Below are 16,461 nucleotides of genomic sequence, written 5' to 3'. Positions count from 1 at the left end.
ATTAGAGTGTCTCATACCTGTCTGGTCTCACATAATAGGACCCGCACCCCGTAAAACCTCTTTAATAAGCCCAAAATCTTACATTTACTGTACTCAATCCCAGCTTGCAGATGGAGGGCTGAACAGTTATTACAAATCAGACAGTTGGCTAGGTAACAGTCTACCATAACATTGCCTAACAATTTCCAGATTTTTAGACCTAAATACATGAAGTGTTCAGGGGCCATTTTCCCCATGTGCCTTGCAAAAGAGTGGCTGTTTTTGACTTGTTCATGAATAGTATTTAGCCTGTTCTCTTCACTAAGATTGACTCACAAAGAGCGACTAGCGCTAATAACAGAGTCCTCATCCAGACAGCCCGAGGGACTAATATGTTGATGGTTCAACGCCTGTGATCCAACACAAAAAAATAGGGAAAAAATCAACGTAAACATTGTGAACTTTTAAAATCCTCTAAAGACAGTGCTGCACGCGTAATAAAAACAGCACTCAAAGCAGGGCTGCAGCCCAACGGTGATGTAGACATAAATTAAGGACAGCATCTGAATGACAGGAATAAGTAACTCTTTTGAAAGCGTATTCCCGTCACAGGTCTGCGGTTTGACTCTGGAAAGGCTGGTGGGGTGTACAGGGCTCACTGCACTCGTGGGCGTTTGAGGTCTTGTGATGTTTCGGATGGCATGGTGCAGGATATGCCCGGCTAGCTGGCACAAGAGACCCGGCTTGGCTTGTACAGTCACCTCTGCTTTGTTTCCTCCTGTCTTCGTGCTCTACGGAGGCCAAAGGTGCTGGCAGTACAGGCCATCCTGCGGTGGCAGGCTTTTTTACTCACTGAGCCTAAGCTTCCAAGCACTTCCAGTGTCTTTGCTACCTCTCCTAGTTACAATCTGCGTTTTAAATACCAGACATTAAATATCTGTTACAAATTCAGCCCACAATATGATTGTCTTATACAAGATGCTTTGTATATAAAACGTATTTTATAAATTATAGCATATTTTAATAATGTAATATAATTAATAATATAATATAATTAATAATATAATATAATATAATATATTATAATATATTATATTATATTATATTATATTATATTATATTATATTATATTATATTATATTATATTATATTATATTATATTATAAGACCCGAGCTGACAAAATGAGTCGGCATGCGCACAGGTTCATCACGTGCTGCAGGCAAAACATTTTTAATTTTGGTTGAATTTGAGGTTTTGACAAAAATAAGTTCATTAGTACCCTCGTCTAATGATCCCAATGCTCCAAATTGCAATTAAACATCTAAAAGTATCTTTTTTTGGTACGTTTTCTGAGAGGAGTACCTTTCCTTTGTCCATGAAAAATTTTGTTTTTCTCTACTCGCTTCTGGACGACTGGTGCTTGCCCTCAGCACAACTTTAGTATCGTTGTAAAGCGCAGCATTCCAACTTTGTGAATACTCATAGCGAATTCTCAATGACATGAGTCCGAAACAATAAAATGTAATTTTCAAACTAATGCTAATGTAAACAAAACGATCTTACTCGCGCTTGACTGACACATCCAAAGCGTGCGCATAAAGACTCTCAGACAGCGCGCAATCCCGATATACACATACACAGAATTACAGTACGCAAGTTTTCAAACAAGCATGATTTGTTATGTCTTAAATGAAGGTTTGGTTAAACTGTTGTGGAAAAAACATCTGATGTGTAACATTATATTAGATCCGTGCGGTACAGTAGGTCTTAAATATATAGGCGGTCTGTCTAAATGTTAATCAAACAATTGTGGTATCATGAAAAAAAAAAGTTGAATATGTATTTATTCTATAGATATGGGTTTTGACTTGGTGTGTGCCAAATTTGGTGTTATTACCAGGGATTTTAAGGTTTGGTTGCTAGGTGATTTTGTTTTGGAACCTTCAGAAAACTTTTACTCAATTATTCTCTAAACTGACTTTGCTGACTCTATCGACTTGAAACAGGTGTAGCTCATTCATTTCTAGGCTGATTCCAACAAATCATACATCATTTTGAAGGCTATTTTTAGAATTAGAATGCGAAAATAACGATAACTCTTTTTTGAAAATTTGCTCATTGCGACATTTTGCCAGCACGGGTCACATATAATAAATATAATATAATATAAGGGAAAAGATAATCAAATATAGAAACGGGGATAAGACTGGTGCTCTGGCGTAAGGTTAGTTTTCTCAATAAACACACACGGTCAGTTGACGGTGGGCCCTTTGGAAGGGGCACAACACAAAAACATGAAATCCCATCTAGTGGTGTCGTCAGTGAAAGGTGAGAGAGCAGGGCACTGCTCCAGATGGTGGGGGACGGGAGGGTGTCAAGCCTCTGGAGGAACAAACCAAAAGAGGCCAGACACCCTATAACAGGGACACTCCTAATATTTCATACTGTAACTGTATTGAGAGGGTAGATCAATCAATTTCAGCTTCACGTAGCATGCAACTAATTTAAACAATTAAACAAAGCATATTTAGGCTTACTGAGTTTAACCTCCTTGTACTATTATTTCTCTAGCATCTATTTCAAGTAACACCAAATAAAAACCGTAAACGTGTTTGATGGGAATGTGGATGATCCACAGTTCCACAGGGATTACTCTCTAAATAAACTTCTACTATATCCATCTTATATTGAGCTGGTCATTCCCAGAAACACTAGCACATGTGGATGTAAAATTCAGTAACTGGCACTATTTCAAGCAAGTCAATTCTTATTATAGCCTAAACCATGGGCACATTTGACCATGACAGCCTACCAATAAGAAACTAATTGTGTAGCATTTGTAAATGGAGATCTGCTGACAGTTTCATTGTCAAACCAATTAATTCAGTCCAGTTTAGATTTGATTCATTACACACATTTCATCTAAATTAAAATACATTAGCCAATTAATTAATCTTTTTTTGTTTAAAAAAACATTGGAAATCTTAAACAAATAAAAATGAAACATGCTAAATTAAAAAAGACTCACTGATTACAGTGAAAAGAATATACTAAGTAGATAAATTATTTTTGAATAATAATAAATTAAAAAAGACTCACTGATTACAGTGAAAAGAATATACTAAGTAGATCAATTATTTTTGAATAATAATAAATTAAAAAAGACTCACTGATTACAGCAGTGGTTCTCAAAGTGTGGGGCGCGCCCCACTGGTGGGGAATAGAGACGTGAAAGGTGGGGCGCGCCAAACGGGAGGAAATTTTCCTTTTTATGCCTTTATATCTTTATCCAGACATCCCAACTGTCCCGGAAGTTCCGGGAGTCTCCCACATATTGATAGTGGCTCCTTGACGCCCGCAAATGAGATCCAATCTCCCGGAATCGCGCACTAGGGAGTGACTGCGCGCGCGTGTGTGTGTGTGTTTGTGTGACTATAAAGGCATATTAATATTAGCGGAACAAACTTTCGCGCCCATGGATATATGTGTAGCAGCTATATCTATGTTTCGTGCCGATGGGTAGCAGGCTAGTGTGGGCAATAAATTAATTGTGCAATGCAAAACAGGCTCATTGCAGCCACTAATTCAGGGATAAATAGACCTGTCTTGCCAAATGGATTTATCTTCTTTTTTTTTTTTTACAGATTGCAAAGTGCCACTTTTATTGCTTTTCTATTTTTGAACTTGATACAAATTTTGACACAGCTGCACTTTTATTTTCTCTATTTTTTAATTTCATGCAAATTATGACACAGCTGCACTTTTTTTTTCTCTATTTTTGAATTTCATGCAAATTATGACACAGCTGCACTTTTATTTATTTTTGAACTTGCTGCTATTTGATGTAGAGAGTTAGTTTGTATTTAGATATAACTTGTTACTATACTGATACTACTTGTTAATTCAATAAATTTGAACATTTTATTTCTTTAGCATGTTGGGGCGATGGGGGCAGGTGGGGCTTGAAAATTCCCCCTTGTCCAAAGTGGGGAATTACCGGAAAAGTTTGAGAACCACTGGATTACAGTGAAAAGAATATACTAAGTAGATCAATTATTTTTGAATAATAATAAAAAAAACTATTTGTTCACATACAGAACACATTTTGTAGATCATCGGTCAAGGATCTTTAATTTCTATAGCTTTTCAGCTTGATTACAATGAAACACCATGCAGAGTATATATAATAAATTAAATGTTTTAAAATAATAATAATAATAAATTATAATAATAATAATAGTAATAATAATAATTATTATTATTATTCAAAAATAAAGAGAAAATAAACAAATAAAATATAAGCAATAAATATAAACGTATAAAATACAAATACATTTAAAATATTTATTGTTTGCCTAAATAGTATAGCATTTAATATCAGCAAATGACTGGTTTTCAGACCATAAAAAAAAAAAAACATGAAAATATTTAACAGCTTATAAGCATCAGCTAGAATAAAGAAAATAATTACAAGCAATAGGACAAAAAACTGCAATAGAACAAAGACATATGAAATAGACCTACCTGAAAAACTTTAGGCATTAGAAATAAAAAACGACAATAGAACAAAGCAGGTTTATTAGGCTGCCGTCACTTTAAGAGCGAATGCACTGATCTAATATACTGATAGACATGCATGTTCTTTCTCAACCATTTATGTTCACTTCAGACATAAACAAATGTGTTTATGAGGATACTCGCAAAGGCGGGAATTTTGATATAAGTGTGTTTATTTGACTGTTCAAGCCCAGTAAGGTGTTAAATAGAACTCTAGGCACTAAGTTTACTCACGCACCGTATGAGCAGTGGCTTTATGTGTGCGCGTGCTCAAAAACAGTCTCTCAGATAGTGCGCATATATACCGAAATGAGTCCTCTTTCGCTGCTTACTGCGCTTGAATGGTTTAAAATACATTTTTTTTAACCACAAGGCTTAAAAACGATACAAGGCATTCAAACGATAAGCTTTTAAGACGGCACAGAATGGCAAAAAAATTGTCAAGAATCTCTACTGGTTGACAAATTTCTACCGGTTAATCATGTCTACCGGTATATCGCCCACCCTTAGTCCACTGCAAAGATAAATCCGGATACTGATTCATGACCTAATGACCAACCTAATGAACAATGCCAGTGAGCTAAACCTATCAAACTTAATCCTAGTCTTTCCACTTGGTCAGATGAAGCAAAGTCGGAATCAGATGTACTAGATAAGAGTCTTATTCTGTATATCCACCTGATCATAATCAGGTAGTGACGCACTTCACTAGCTTGCTTGCTCAGCACCAGCGATGGGAGTTTAGGAGGTGTCACACGTGCCACAGCCGTGTGGAGAACGGGAATAACAACGAGGGATGTAGCGGCAGCCGGTAAACAGCAGCAGGCTTAGGCAGGTCTGAATCATAGGGATTGATCCCTGTACCAGACAGGTGTCCTGTTCCTGCCCTCACAGGGTGTGTGCTCACTGAGTCAGGCAGTCTGCTACGGGCCAGGAGGATTAGCTTGGCCGGGTAGATTATGAGGGAGTGAAATGCTGTCCGCGGTGGGAGGGGTGGTCGACAGGGGTTGACTGCGGTAGACAAGACAATGCTTACTCTATTCCACCAAGTTTTGAGAGCAACGGTGTGACGCTGGGCCTCCGCATGGCCACATTAAGCGATAGCCAACGGACAAAGGTGTGTGGAACAGGCGCCTTACTGTACTTAGCCAGACACGGGATCGAACGCATTCGAGCAGAAAACAGCACGCTGATGTGTGTGTGTAATGCTGTAAATAAAAACAAGAAGAATGAAATCGTCCCAGCTGTTACAGCAAAAACTGGTCTAAACAGATCAGTAGTACAACTGTCTTGAATGTTAGTGTTGTGTTGTTTTTCACTGTTGTCAGATGTGTTTTTAACTGCATGTTGTCAGCCGCCATATCACCGTGTAGCCCAAGACTGGTTGCCCACTCAGCAGGGCTGAGCCTGGTTAGTACCTGGATGGGAGACCTCCTGAGAAAACTAGGTTGCTGCTGGAAGAGGTGTTAGTGAGGCCAGCAGGGGGTGCTCACCCTGTGGTCTGTGTGGGTCCTAACACCCCAGTATAGTGACGGGGACACACAAAAGAGCACCGTCCTTCGGATGAGATGTAAAACTGAGGTCCTGACTCTCTGTGGTCATTAAAAGAAAAAGAAAAATACTCTTCGAAAAAGAGTAGGGGTTTAACCCCGGCATCCTGGCCAAATTTGCCCCTTGGCCTCAATCCATCATGGCCTCCTAATCATCCCAATGTACTGATTGGCTTCATCGCTCTGTCTCCTCTCCACCAGTACGCTGGTGTGTTGTGGGAGTTCTGGCGCAATATGGCTGCCGTCACATCATCCAAGAGGATGCTGCACATTGGTGGTGGTTGAGGAGATTCCCCCTTCCATGTAAAGCGAGTACCCAGAAAAGCGCTATATAAATGTAACAAATTATTATAAGTGACAAATAAAACCAAAACGTCAGTAAAAGGCATAAACAACTCTAAGATATGTACCACAAATTATCAGCTAAAACCCAGAGAAAGATTTAAATAAATTAAAGTTAAAATACAAAATAAAACCACAACTACCAAAATATTGGTTTTAAAGAAGTCGTTTTGAGCCCAAATTGAATGTGACAAGAAAATAAAACAGTGTGCCTTAAAATAATGGCAAGAAAACTCTTCTTTCAATTGGCCTCGCAGGCTTCACGCAATGACTTCAGCATACAGTACAGCAGAGCAGTCCGATTCAAGAACAAATTACACTTTTAAACTGATTCACACACAACAAATGACTCTTTGTTGCCCCTCATAGTCGACTAAACGTTAGTCGACAAGAAGAGGCTAACATTTCATCAGTCGGTTAGTCAAAAAAAAAAAAAAAAAAGTAGGCCGGGCAGGAAATCCAAACATTCGCCTATCATCCATCGACCTCAAATTTGACTTATCATTTGAAACATCTACTGTAAGTTGTAGCAACTTTACTTGTGCACTATTATTAGGCTCATATCAAAGTGTTTGTGGAAGCTGAAGTATAGCGAGCATGACATGGAGTCGCCGGCATGATCACTTGCATTTTTTCCTGATAACAACTTAAAATAATTTTTGGTCATGCAGACCATATATATATATATATATATATATATATATATATATATATATATATATATATATATATATATATTAGGGCTGTCAATCGATTAACATTTTTAATCGCGATTAATCGCATGATTGTCATGAGTTAACTCGCGATTAATCGCACATTTTTTTATTTGTTCTAAATGTACCTTAAATTAATACTTTTCAAGTTTGTAATACTCTAACCAACGTGGGCATGGATAAATATAGATGCTTTATGCAAATGTATGTTTATTATTGAAACCATAGTCAATATAGAGCATAAGGACGAGACATGTTTCAAAGGTCATAGATGTTTTTCAAAGAACTTGTTCATGTCTATTAGACACATGTAGAAAGAACAAAAAAAATGCCAGGTTACCATTATTCTCTTTCTTTGCACTGAGCAATTTACTAACACAAACATGTTTAGATTTTTGCATGACAGGGCAGCTCTTCTGAAAATGCTAAATGTACATTTATTATGTATTATTACATTGTAGTTTGTCTCTCTCTGTGCCCATTCTGATGAAGCTAAATTCTCAATAAAACTGTTTTCATTGGTATATTTTACTGTTTCTGTTGTCAAACAACGGAATGAATTTGAAATGGTGACTGAAACGCGACCCATTAAGACATAACCAGCTCTCCCTTCTAAGATGTTAAGTTAATCTGCACAACAATTCTGGTAATCGAGCCGTCGTCTGGTGAAATCAAATTCACATAAGATAAAGACAATATCTGTGCTCTGATTTCGGCTATACCTGTAAAATTAGTGAAGCAACATAATATCTGTGCTTAACTGAATTAAAGCGCTGCTCCTCCGCGCGAGACGCAGAGAGAGAGAGCGAGAGGTGCGCGCGCGCGCTGAGACAGCAGTACCGGTAGATTCTCAGAAACTAAATAAGGTTTGGGCGCTTTGTTGAAGGGAAAAAAATCGCTAAAAGGGTCTACAATGTCGCTAAGTTGGCAACACTGTGTATCTCCATTTCTCCAACTAGAGGTTGGGCCACGGGTCAAACAGAAAATACGCGCGGCGTTAATCGCGCGTTAAAAAAATTAGTGCCGTTAATATGATTTTGCGTTAACGCGTTATTAACGCGTTAACTTTGACAGCCCTAATATATATATACACACATACACACACACACACACACACACACACACACACACACACACACACACACACACACACACACACACACACACACACACACATATATATATATATATATATATATGGAAGTCATTTTAAATCAGAATCAAAATCTGAACTGAATCAATAGCTTGTAAATCGGACTCCAAAAAAATAAAATAAAAAATATCTGCATTGATACTCAACCTATAGACAGTTCTTAGAAGAACCTCCTTAGCACTTGACTAGGCAGCAGTGCACACTCTCAAGATGTGTCAGGGAGAAATACCCTGATGTCCGAGGTTTGATACTTAACACACTCAGCAGGGTGTGAACATGGCGCTTTAATTTCCCAGACGATTGATTTGTTTTCGTCCTCAGCCTGTCTCTGGCCGTTCTTGGGGGATTGGTTGTTTGCGAGGCTTCTGCGGCCTCGTGCTGACGTTCCACAACTGGAATCTATACCTCTCCCTGTCCAAAGTTTCCGCTCTCACCCTTATGCTATAACGCATGCTGGCAAAGCAAAATTTGACAGCGTTCACATTTCCTAGAACAGCCATCCCCACCTACAGTCACAGACAAAGAAAAGCGCATACTAGCGTCAGCAATCCTATAGACCGCAAAGCTTATCTAATCAACAAATAAGCTCTTCACGCTGACTTCCAAGAAAGGAAATAACCAAAAACTCAGCGACTACTTGTTGAGACACGAGTACAATGGATCGACGGACTTCTGGGACCACAAATCCGCCGTCGTTTCATTCATGTTTCGGAGTGAATAAATCTAGGAGCTCCTGGGGCCCACCGGCAACACATTTAAATGCATACCTAGGCTTTATAACATCATGCCTTTGTTGACTCTGTTGAAAGACATGCTTGAGGGAAAACAGAACACCTTACACTGCCAGAAAAAAAAAAGAGAGAGAAGGCGTTCCGCTCTTAGATCGGCTAACCTTTCCAAGACAAAAGGGGAATAGAAGGAGTTCTCTATCAGTTTTGGATGTTCTCCCAGAGGTGAACAGTATAATACAAAGAACAGAAGAAATCTAAGGTGTCCTACTATATTTCACCTACTCACACTACACACACACAATCCTCTACTATCTGATACCTACATCTCTCTTAACTGTGGGAACTCACCTGTGCAAGCACTTTCTACTTGCTGCATTATACTAATGGTCCCGATTTTCCGACAGACTTTGCACACTCCTGCGACAAAACGTCGCTAGTAAATGTACTTTGAGATCAGTTTGGTCAATAATAATCTAAAAGTCTTGGGAAAATCTTGAAGGAATATTTCCGGTTTCAGTTCAAGCTTATTTGATATTTGTAAACATCAATATACTGTTTCAGTAGAATTACAAGTAGTTTCAATAGAAGCAACAAGATGTAAATAAGATTTTAGTATGGAAAGTGTAGCTATGTCCAATTTTACAATTTATTTGCAATGACAACATAACGTCTAAAAACCATACAAATTTGAATTTTGGAGCTCACATAATTGTACACATTTTAACAGATTTTAGAAGTCTTTATAAAATTTTACACTTCACATTTCTTCTATGAAACCTTCCAAAAATGACCACATAAATAATACTGTATATATACTGTATATGTATAATATTTATAGCTCAAATAATAATGTCAAAAAGTTAACAGGAGAGTATATGTAAGTGCTTTTATAAAATTATAATGTACACATTTCTGCTTTTAATCCATAAGAAATGGCCATAAAAATTTGAATTAACTTGGCAAAAGTCCTGTTGAATGAGCTTAAATTTGTATTGAGCCCAGAATATTCCTTTAATGATTAAAACATTACCTGAGCTAAACATGCATGGCTGGGGAAGAAAACACTCTAAAGTTTAGCTATCACAAAGCAAACCAGTAAATAAATATTTTAAATAAATAAATAAAATAAAACTCTTGCTCATCTAGGTGCAAGAAAAGGTCAATTCTCTACATTTTCACAGAGCTTTGCTTATGTCTAAACTCACATTATAGGATAATCAGGTTAAGGAGGAAAAACAGCATTAAAGTATAAGTCCTTCAAATTCAAAGTTTCTGAAAGTCTGGCGACGAGCACAAGGCCTCAGTGACATCTGTGTCTGTGTCTATCTTCACTGTCTGCCACAATCCCCGCTAACAAAAAGATTGCCAGACATGACAGCAGGTGGCTTCACTAGGGCACTGCTGCAGAAATAATACAGCAGGACTAACATGCACCGACTGAACCTGTCTCTTTCACACGACTCGGTTTCTTTATCGCTGGAGGGAATTGGCAGAATAGACATGACACAGTAATGTGAGAGTGAGTAGATAAGATCAGAACTAAAGGCCAGTGCAATACTTCAGTGACCTCTATTTCCACATTTCCACACAAAGCACTTAGTCAAAACCACATTGAACTATTGCTTAGGACAACAAACGTCGCGCTGATTCTTCATACATCACTGTTGGGGTTGTACTTTCAAAGCCAGACAAATTTGACTAATGCAAAGTGCAAGACAAATTAACAGCCTGAAATTATCCCAGCATCCTTAAAAAACAAAACAGAAAAATACTGGCTTATGTCTTCACTCGGCCGTAAGACTGATTAATCAGTAATATAGGTTGTTATTCATCTCAGTGTTAAGGAAAACTAAATGAAAATATTTTAGTTAAGTGAAATTTAAAAAATGAAAACTGAAACTAAAATGAACTAAAACAGATAATAATTGTTTTTTTTTATTAAATAGTTTAATCAAATTGTTTTCTTGTGATTCATGGTACATTAAAAAAAAATCATGAAAATGGCACTAAATAGCAATAACATTAGACCATTTTAACTATATATATATATATATATATATATATATATATATATATATATATATATATATATATATATATATATTAGGGGTGGAACGGTACATGTATTCGTATTGAACCGAGACGGTACGGGCGTCACGGTTCGGTGCATGAATACACACGGAGAATACACGGTATAAAAATAAATTAATTAATTAATTTAATGCGGAACTACTGTTAGATACGCGGGTTCTTTAGGGACACCTAATCTGTAGCTCCGCCTTAGCTTTGAAGCTATAATCATAGACAGACAGGCTGCGATGTCAAGTTTGCAATGCTGGAATATGTTGTGCGTGCGTGCGTGCGTGCGTGCGTGCGTGCGTGCGTGCGTGCGTGTGTGTTCAGAGAGGCGCGGGCGCGATCGAACAGTGGAAACATAAACATACTCCGCCATTTTGTTCATAGGACATAATTCAAACTGCAAAGTGATTACTTATATTTGTGTACACTCGCAATAAAACACAACATTGTGCTTTTGTCAAACTGTAAACTCTTGTCAAACTGTAACCGTAACTGTCACCCAACACAGTAAGTTACACATTCTACATTGATTAAAAGAAAATTTGTTTTTAATGGTAGTATTATTTTATACAGAAATAAATTATAATTCAGATGAGAATAAAGTTAGTGTTAATTAAAATTTTAAGGAAAACAAATACAAATATTGATCTGAATATAGCAAATTAATTTTAAATTCATTCAGGTACAATTACCAAACATATCTCAAGGTCTTTTTGTCTTTTCATTAATTTAATTAATAAACTAATTATATAAAACTATTGGCAATGCACTACAAATAAACTGGTTCTATGCCTTTACTTTATTAATAAAACTTATTTAAAAAATACAAGGCTTAAGACATTTATTTTCCTTTGGTGGAACAGCCTACAGACATACACAATAAAAAAAATAAAAAAAATTGCCTTCTACATTTTTGTTTTGCTTTTCCCTCCATTGTACCGAACTCACACCGAACCGTGATGTCTGAACCGAGGTATGAACCGAACCGTGACTTCTGTGTACCGTTCCACCCCTAATATATATATATATATATATATATATATATATATATATATATATATAAATAACTGAAAAGTTTGGGATCGGTAAGACTTTTTATTTATTTATTTTTATTCAGCAAGAATGTTAGCCTGGTTAAAACCAGACCATTCTCAGTAGTAACTGAGTTATGGTCTGGCAAAGCTTCATTAATAACTCATTTCCAAGGGGGCATCACCAACGGACGTCGCTCAAATGCCTCTGGGCGCAATTTGGACGGATTAGAAATCGGCTTGAATGGGCTCTTTGCCAGACTACTTGCAGAGCAAATCTAAATTTGCCGGAAGTTTGTCTGGGTTTTCCCAGGCTACAAGGATGTATTAAATTGATCAAAAGTGACAAAGACATTTATAATGCTACAAAAGCTTTCTATTTCAGATAAATGTTCTTTTGAATTCATCAAAGAATCTTGAAAACAGTTGTACACAACTGTTTTCAACATTGATAATAATAAGAAATGTTTTTTCGAGCAGCGAATCCTGCACATCCTCTGAGAAAAGCCACTTAGCTTTAGCATTAGCATTCAAATGAACGATATCTGGCCTCAATCAGGGGAGTAACGAAGCAAGTGTCAAGGAGCAACAGCTGGAAAAACGAAAACCATTTACAGAGTTAGAAATATAAAGCTAAACAGAAAATATTCTCATCATGAATAAGCTGGAAATTGTGAGTCTCATAACCGGCCTATCTGGGAACGCTTGAGGGCTCTGTTCAATAGCGCGTGATGGCTCATCTGAAAATCTTCCTACTGCACAAAATGACTCAATGAAGACCAGATCACTGGGGTGAGTGTTAGGAATGGATGTCGTCATCCCTCAAATGAAGTCTGATAAAAGACATGCATCACCACCCGCCGCCGTCATTAATAATCACATATTTGGCATGTGGACAGATCGGAGCAGTGGGACACACTGACGCGGGATTCACGACGCGAACTACAGTAGAAGCACATGCTGTCACCACAGGGACAGATGCAACAGGGTGAGCAGACGGAGCACTTCCTGTTAAATACTATGCTGATGCCAGCCAAATATGAGGCCTTTGCAGATCATTTACTTTAATCTTAATTTAAGTTTACTCTCTGAATGCAGTTGCTAAAATGTGGAAAACATTTCACAGTATATATATATATATTCACAAGATATACACATAACATAATTATGTATAAGATATAAACATAAACTAGGGGTGGGCGATATACCTGTAGACAGAATAAACAGGTAGAAATTAGTCAACCGGTAGAGATTTTGAACTATCGTCTCTTTAGAGGTTAAGTATTATCATTTGCATGTGTTTTTAAAGTGGTCCTATAATGCCCTTTTCACAAGATGTAAAATAAGTCTCTGAGGTTTTAGCCCAAAATACCCCACAGATATTTTTTATAGCATGTTAAAATTGTCACTTTTTGAGGGTGAGCAAAAACGTGCTGTTTTTGTGTGTCCCTTTAAATGCAAATGAGCTGCTGCTCCTGGCACAGAGGGCGGAGCTTCAAGAGCTCGTGTGTGTTTGCAGCTCCGATTACCTCACACAGACACACTGAAAATGTCAAAAACGTTTAGCCTTTTATGTTCAAACCGGAGTCGGATAAAGATGGAGAGACTCAAAAAGACGTGACAACATGTAGAATGCAACAGGACGTTTCTGAATGGTTAATTGATTAATTTATGTAGCTGATGTGGAGTTAACTATCTTCTAGTCATTTATTAGCATATTCTGTCATGATAAACTTTAAATCGTGTTCCCGGGGATGGAGTTTATGTAAATGTTAGGGTTAGTGACGTCACTAACCCGTGAAGAAGCTCATTGTAGTCCCTACGAGCGGTTTGTTGTAGTACTTGAAAAGCAATTTCTGTAAAATGTAAGTAAAACATTGCTTGAAATGTTGTTAATGCTCAAACAGCAACATAACACACTATCTAAAGTTGGAAAAGTGAAATCATAATCAAAAACAAGTGATTTTAAACCGTTGACATGCAATAAGCAGCGAAAAAGAACTCATTTCGCTATATAGTTTCTCTTTTACAGACCATTTTCTGTCAACTACAGTCTAGACCACATCCACTAACCTCTGCGGCATAGATCTGACAATCTGCATTATTTGATTGCATGCCACAGTCCGTAACACACAGTTAACACAGGCAGACTATTGACTTCTGTGGCTTTTATTAACTTTATTGATCAAAATCGGAAGCATTTCTCTTCCGCTTGGCAGGAGCTCAAATTTCCCTGTTAGAAAGAAAACCCTGATTACTTCATAAGAAAGCAAAACAAGTTGGATAAAGTAAACAAGTTTTGAGTTCATTTTCCCAAAAAACGTTGATGAATAGGCAGTGAACAAGGATGTGTTTGTCCTCAACTGGCGCCATGATTTGATAAAGGGTGTGAAGTCATAACAGGCTGACTGTGCTGGAGAACAGAAACACGGATATAGGCTACACACTAAACGCAGACTAAAACGGCCATAGCGAAAACAAACAAAAAAGGTCACCGGTCTTGACTCCACCCCTATCCAGAGAAATCACATGCAGTGAGGAGCTGTAACTTCACATCTTCAGTTCATTTTCTGTCTTCAGGGGTCCAGATTTAATGATAAATAAATAAATACAATTATTTTGATTGTAAATTCATTATTTTATATTTACATTCACAATTTCTAATTTAAATGCATAATTTAAATATAAAAATGTATGTGTGAAAAACATTACAATTTAACAATAAATTTTTTTTATAAATAATAAATTATATATATATAAAAATATATATTTCACACAAATTTCTTTCATCAAATGTTTACTTGCTTTTTTATTATATATTTAAAATGAGATTTTTTTAATTATTAATGTAAACATAACACTTTTGACAGAATTTCAAAACAAATTCTCTCGTCCTTCTTCACGTCACCTTTATTTAAATAGGCCTAGCGATTTATACAATACAGATTGTTTCACAGCAGCTAGTGTTGTCAAAAGAACCGAATTCTGTATCAAATCAGTAATGACATTTTAAAAATGTGATGATACCAGCATTTCCCTCTAGCATTTTGAGCGCTGTTGAACGGATTCTTAAACAACTCAGATTGGCCAATGTGTTGACGCGCTCAACATACTGTATATGTCTGTGATTGGCTACAATGATCAAGGCTTCAAAAACATGTTGTAAATATACGTCAATGAGCGCATACACACACGGGCGCGTTTGAAAGCAGGCTATCAGTGGATCCGTGCGCATGCTTTCAAACCGTAATGCTCCCATGTGTATCTGTGTAAGCGCTCGGTGAAGAGCGTCTATGTACAACATGTTTTCGAAGCATTGATCCTTGTAGCCAATCAGAGACATATGTTGAGCGCATGAACACAATGGCCAAACAGAGGTTTTTAAGAATCCATTCAACAGCGCTCAAAATTATAGATTGGCTGGTAAAAGGCTGATATAGTCACATTTTTTAAATTTGGTACCGAAGTCGGTTCTTTTGACAGCTTCACAGTAATAAACAGGAAAATAAACAATGATGCAGACTTCATCAAATATGAGACAAATTCAATAGTACTGAATACATTAGATCAAATCAGTTCAGCGTTGATTCAGTTCAATAACTGTGTAAAGATCATCAATTATGAAGTGACGTGACGTGAAGGCCAAGTATGGTAACCAATATTCAGAATTTGTCCTCTGCATTTAACCCATCCAAGTTAGTGCAAACACACATTAGGAGAAGTGAGTAGTGAACACACACACGCACACACACAAAAAACTGTTGACACACACACCCGGAGCAGGGGTCAGCCATTCACTGCGGCGCCCAGGGGCGATTGGGGGTTATGTGCCTTGCTCAAGGGCACCTCAGTAGTTTCCTGCCGGTATTGAGAATCAAACCCGCAACCTTAGGTTACAAGTTCGATTCTCTAACCATTAGGACACGACTGCCCCTAAACAAGTTCAATTCAGCTATAAGCAGCCCTACAGAAGACAATATTGTAATTATTCAGCTTAGTTCACTTCAATGTTGATTCAATTCAGTTCAATTACAGTGTCAATGTTGCAATATTCTTTAATTATGAAAAAGTCGATTTAGCGATAAAGCAGCTCTACAGAAGAAAGTAGTGTCATCAATCCAGCTCAATTCGTTTTCTTTTCATACGTCTTCCCCTTATTCATTAAATGGCTGTTACAGCAGCTGACGTCGAATTCATAGATAAAGTGGAGAGGGGAGCAAACGCAGCATGTTTTCGCAGTTGTTCAGGGCATGTTCTTTTTCGGTAAACATGGCGTTATAAAACCCTAATGTGCCTAAATCTCATATCCTGTTAAAACTTTTTTT

The 16,461-nt window shown here is 37.3% G+C and overlaps 1 protein-coding gene and 1 long non-coding RNA gene across 3 annotated transcripts in view; both read right to left on the bottom strand.

Annotated features, from left to right (window-relative positions):
* The window catches only part of igf1rb (insulin-like growth factor 1b receptor), an 86,992-nt gene that overhangs the window by 40,295 nt on the left and 30,236 nt on the right, over positions 1–16,461 (bottom strand). The window lies entirely within an intron of this gene.
* LOC309489229 lies at positions 1,380–4,127 on the bottom strand. Its single transcript, XR_014202369.1, has 2 exons — positions 3,998–4,127; positions 1,380–3,007 (listed from the first exon to the last, which is right to left on the bottom strand). It is a non-coding gene; the product is annotated as an uncharacterized lncRNA (long non-coding RNA).

Source organism: Leuciscus leuciscus, assembly GCF_965113295.1.
Source record: "Leuciscus leuciscus genome assembly, chromosome: 2".
NCBI lineage: Eukaryota > Metazoa > Chordata > Actinopteri > Cypriniformes > Leuciscidae > Leuciscus > Leuciscus leuciscus.
The sequence above is the reverse complement of the archived record's forward strand: the minus strand, read 5'-3'. Positions and strand labels throughout refer to the sequence as shown.